At 32.3% G+C, this 6,000-nt stretch overlaps 1 protein-coding gene across 1 annotated transcript in view; it reads left to right on the top strand.

Moving 5' to 3' along the window:
* The window catches only part of LOC135200503 (pseudouridylate synthase RPUSD2-like), a 258,696-nt gene that overhangs the window by 136 nt on the left and 252,560 nt on the right, over window positions 1-6,000 (top strand). The window lies entirely within an intron of this gene.

Here is a 6,000-nt window from a genome sequence, read left to right as displayed (position 1 = left end):
CTTTTTACCACGATTATTCAACATGTACCTTTTTTTCGTTTACATTTTTTTTTTTTTTGAGGTAGCTAAAAGGGGAATCGAAATTTGATAGGAACCATATATATTTAACATGTGCATTTGTCTTTTTAAATTTTTTTTTTTTTTTTTTTTTTTTTTTTTTTTTTTTGAGGGGCGAAAGTAGTACTCAAAACATTTGATTTAGTTTTTTTTTTCTGCGTGGTATGATACATAGATACCTTTCTTTGGAATAGATTAGATTTCTTCCTTTTATTAATTTTTCTTACTTCGATATTTACAGTTTCTTTCTTAATACGTTTATTTAACAAGAGATTTTACTTATTTTTGTGTAAATCTCCCTATTTTGAACAAATGCATTTATGAATTATCATGCAGACGTCAGTTGTTGTTGTTGTTGTTGTTGTTGTTGTTGTTGTTGTTGTTGTTGTTGTTGTTGCCTCTGCTGAAGGAGATCGTTTTTTATTTTCATACAAGAATAGATCAGATAGGGTCATCCTCTTTATAATGTTTATTCTGCAAAGCCCGTTTTCTGTTAAAACAGACACGTAAATTTTTCTGGTAATTTTTTCCCTCCTATACATTGAGATAGAGAAAACAAACGGTTCCATATTACTGCAGCACAATATTTATTTCAATAAGTTAACGTCCTGTCTTTTGATAGGCAAATGAGTCATATCTCTTTATATAACCAACTTTTTTTATAGTGGCAAATCAGATATATTCTTACGTTACGATTTTTTTTACTGTCCTTTCATTTTGAGAAAAGCAGTCACATTCTCATTTGGCTTTTCCTAAGCTGATAAACAACGACCATTTTCTTTTGTCTTGACAGAGCTTAGCCGAACAGATATAGTCTTTTCGTTTTATAATAATTTTCAAATAAAACAAGTATGTTTGTTGTTTTCCTTCCTATTAGCGATCTTTTTTTAATAGTCCACTTTATTTATTTTTTTCTTTTATGAGACTATTAGATAACATTGAGATTGATTGTAATGTGTTTTAAACATGTTACCCGAAATATTAAAACTGAATTTCAACGTCTTCCTAGAGTTATATTTTTGCTTAGAAAATAGATTATTCTGTGTACACTTTCAGGAGCTGTCTTTCTAACTAGTGAGGATCATTAGTCATAGGGAGTAATTATACAGGTAATTTGGTTATTTTCGTTGATTGACCTTTGAAATGAACCGATGATTGATGTTGTGTTGGCAAAAAGAAATAAAAAAAATTAGATTCAGTCGTTCTGACACACAATAATTACATAGCCATGATGTATTTTAAAAGATTAATAACTATGCTTTGATCCACGAAAGCCTGATTCCAGAGAGAGAGAGAGAGAGAGAGAGAGAGAGAGAGAGAGAGAGAGAGAGAGAGAGAGAGAGAGAGAGAGAGAGGGGTGTCCAAGTAGTCCATTTATAAGATTGTGTCCACCACTTAGAAGCCAATGACTCGGACGAATATTTAATTACATAGATTGAGATGCTCCTTAATTTGTAAAAAAAAAAAAAAAAAAAAAAGAAAGAGAGAGAGAGAGTAAGAGATAGAGAGAGAGAGAGATTGAGAGAGAGAGAGAGAGAGAGAGAGAGAGAGAGAGAGGCGCTGCTCAATTCCGAAGATATTGAGACGCGATCTGATCAATACGATATATCCTAAAAGGAGGGAAAGCTTCGCTTAAGTAGGTATTTATGCAAAGTTATCCCGAGTAGGATTTGATTTTTAGTATAAGTAGGAGAACTCTGTTATTCAGGAAAGGTTTTATTTATTTATTTTTTTTTTTTTAAGATTTCAGACGAGAACGCTGGAAGGTCATTTTCTGATACAAATGTTTCGATAGAATATACACTACAGATTTTTCACAGTCGGCATATTAGTGAAGCTTATGCTACTCTGCCCAATTATGATAATCGTTCATTAGTAAATGGTTGCTCAAGTTATAATTATTATTATTATTATTATTATTATTATTATTATTATTATTATTATTATTATGTTGATGTTGTTGTGTTTAGCGTCTGTTTGTCTGGACATCATAATCAGTTACAGTTCGTTGTGCTTGTCAGTACAGGACTGAAAACGAAAGTCTTGCAACAAGCAACGAAAATTCCATATTCCGGAAGGGACGTCAGCGGCAATCAAGCAAAAGGAACCGGACTCTCTCTCTCTCTCTCTCTCTCTCTCTCTCTCTCTCTCTCTCTCTCTCTCTCTCTCTCCCATTCTTTTTTTTTCCTGCGACACAATTCCGGCCCGATTACAGCCACTTTCGGAGACTTGACCCGGGACTCAATTGGGCATTTCTGTCATTGTCCAGGTATTCCTGCAATTTGTGTGTCGTATTGCGACGTCGTGATACCTTTGGTCCCTGAGTTGCTGAAGAATTTGCGTGCTCGGGAATCTTCGATATTTCTGCTTCTTCTTCTTCTTCTTTTTTCTTCTTCTTCTTCTTCGTAGTCCTTTGTTACTTTCAAAGGGTCTTGAGATTTCTTTGTCTTGATAACTCAATTACTGAGATCTGGTACGAGTTGGCGAAGTAAGTCCGTGGCGGTCAGGGCATGTATAAGTATGTATGCTTGTTCCATGTGACCTTTTTTTGCCGGTAGATATGTTTAAGATGTATGATTTATACACATTTATATAGTTATATATTATGTATGTGTATATATACTATATATGTGTATGTATGTATGTATGTATGTATGTATGTATGTATGTATGTATGTATGTAATTGTTATGTATGTATGTGTGTATGTGTGTATTACTGTAAAAAAAAAAGTGTGAGATTAACAGATATCTGTCCATCTTGTTATTTTCTTCGGTGAAATATCCAACGAAAGATGCAGAATTAAACCTCGTTAGAAAGTAAGATGTTTTTGTAAGTAAACAAGCCATTAATCTTAGAAACCAAAGTACGTATTGCGGAGTAGATGCAAGGAGTTTAGATCTTCTTATTAAGGTAGTTTACGAAATTGGAAATAAAACACTAAAGCTATGGTTTTACTCATTGTGGTGCATCAGTAATTCTAAAAATTCCTCATCACTAAGGTGAGATTCATCTTCGTCCGTATATCTATTATTATTTCCATCACAGTTTCTCCTATATAAACGAAAAAGGCTTATATATATATATATATATATATATATATAATATATATATATATATTTATATATATATATATATACATGTATATAGATATATATATATATATATATATAAACTAGATATGCCTGTTTATATAATGTGTATAACGAAACGCAGATAGTGAAGAACGAATGAGTGTTTACTGCATCAATAGACCTCTATTTTTTTTCTTGTATATGATCTCTATTGTATAACAATATTCAGTATTCACGTATATGTTGTATAAGAGACATGATAGGGAGCATGGTTGGGTAGTTCTATTTTTAGCATAAATATGTCTGGACATGATTATCTTTGCTCAATTTTATACTCTCTCTCTCTCTCTCTCTCTCTCTTTCTGAAAGTTTGTTGTAGTACCATGGTTAGAAGGTTAGAAGTCAGAGTAGATGTAGATAAGCGTAGTGTGTGTGTGTGTGCGCGCGTGCGTGTGTGCGTGTGTGTGTGTGTAATCGATCAGTTCATATATCTGATATTATATAAAATAAATTTCGTTCACGTGGTTACATGTTACGACGAACAAAAAATTATACATATAGCTGGAGAGAGAGAGAGAGAGAGAGAGAGAGAGAGAGAGAGAGAATCTTTCCTCAGCCAATCACGAAATGGATTGGCGAGTTATGTAATCACGACGTTTAAAGGATTACAAAGAGATGGTTAATCTCATGTCAACGGGTTGGGGATTACTGGGGATTTCCCAGCGTAAAAGTATTAGAAGACTGTGGAAGACAGGTAAAAAAAAAAAAAAAAGCGGGAGAGAATTTCGGTTAGGAATTTTTTTCCCCCGGAACTGAACTTGCTAAGATTTTTTCCTCACTATAATTGGATGTAGGATAATTGAATGAGATGGATTAGTGTTGTTTTACCAGAATAGAAACAGACTCTCTGAGAGTAGGCGAAAGAGCAATGCTATTGAAACGTGTGTGAGTCAAAAAATAATTATATCATTGTTATTGTTATGGTTCTCGCTGTTTTATTCTTGGTATCGAAGGGATAATATATATATATATATATATATATATATATATATTATATATATATATATATATATATATATATATTCTCTCTCTCTCTCTCTCTCTTCTCTAAACTGACATTTGATCAGCCATCACACATAAGCATGCAATATTGTAAAGTTAATGATATCCTCTCTCTCTCTCTCTCTCTCTCTCTCTCTCTCTCTCTCTCTCTCTCTCAAGAGAAATTGACATTTGTTCAGCCATCCCACATAAGCGTGCAATATTGTAAAGTTAAGCATATTCTCTCTCTCTCTCTCTCTCTCTCTCTCTCTCTCTCTTCTCTGTGGTCTCTCGCTCTCTGTGGGCTCCTCCTGGAATCCATCATCAAGTTTAGCGTTGTTAAAAGAGTCAAGTGTAAGAGGCATTCCCCAAGTGCTCCTTGTGGGAAGGTTAAAAGAGACGTGCTCCTTTTTTTCTACTCCTTTTCTCCTTTTTCTCTTTTATTCTGCGTCCCTTTTTCCCTCGTTCCTCATTGGTTTTTTGTCGTAAAGCTAGGGAAGTGTTCCACCCGCGTAACACCTTTTTTTTTCTTTTTCGCTTATAGTGGCGGAGATAGGGTTAGATTTTTCGGTTTGTGTGTGTGTGTGTGTATTTGTGTTTTCTGAGGAAAGTGTTCATGTTTTTTATTTTTTTTTTAATCAGTAGTTTTTTTTTTTTCTCATCAAAAGCTGCGTGAGGTGTCGACGTTCTGCGTTGTTAATTAGTTACGGATTGTCGTATATATCATATATATATATATATATATATATATATTATATATCTATATATATATATATATATATATATATATATATATATAGAATAACTTGATCACGAAGTATATAAAACGTGATGCTATGTATAAATAAAGGTTTTTTTGCCACGAAGGAAAAAATGAAAAGCGAGATAGCCAAGTACTTTCGGTCCTGTTCGGACCCTTTACTGAGGCAAACTGATTTTACAAAGAACAACCTAGTCAAAAGAAGGCTTAATATACAAACTGACACTACCAGATTAGCCATAAGGGCGATTTTCACTCTACCGAAAGGAGGAGTCGCCAGAGGCTAGCCACACCTTGAAGGATACCCGCAGTAAACAAGTGATTCTTCCAGAAAACAGTACATTTTGAAAAAAACACGGGAGCATATACAATTTAATATCATGAATTTTTACACAAAATTTTCCCAACAAAAATTATTATTAATGAAAAGACGAAAGAAAATATAAATATTTTCCCATCTTTCTCTTGCTCGATATATATATATATATATATATATATATATATATATATATATATATATATATATATTATATATATATATATATATATATATATATATATATTTTCTTTCGTCTTTTCATTATAATAATTTTTTGTTGGGAAAATTTGTGTAAAAATTAAAAATTTCATGATATTAAATTGTATATGCTCCCGTGTTGTTTTCAAAATGTACTGTTTTCTGGAAGAATCACTTGTTTACTGTGGTATCCTTCAAGGTGTCGCTAGCCTCTTGGTGACTCCTCCTTTCTGTAGAGTGAAAATCGCCCTTATGGCTAATCTGGTAGTGTCAGTTTGTATATTAAGCCTTCTTTTAACTATGTTGTTCTTTTTGTAAAATCAGTTTGCCTCAGTAACGGTCCGAACAGGACCGAAAGTACTTGGCTATCTCGCTTTTTCATTTTTTTCTTCGTGGCAAAAAAACCTTTATATATATATATATATATATATATATATATATATATATATATATATATATATATATATATATATATATATATATATATATATATATATATATATATATATATATATATATATTATTATGTATGTATGTATATGACGTAGCCTT

Source organism: Macrobrachium nipponense, chromosome 27 (genome assembly GCF_015104395.2).
Source record: "Macrobrachium nipponense isolate FS-2020 chromosome 27, ASM1510439v2, whole genome shotgun sequence".
Lineage (NCBI taxonomy): Eukaryota > Metazoa > Arthropoda > Malacostraca > Decapoda > Palaemonidae > Macrobrachium > Macrobrachium nipponense.
Note: the sequence above shows the minus strand (reverse complement) of the source record. Positions and strands in the feature narration are given on the sequence as shown.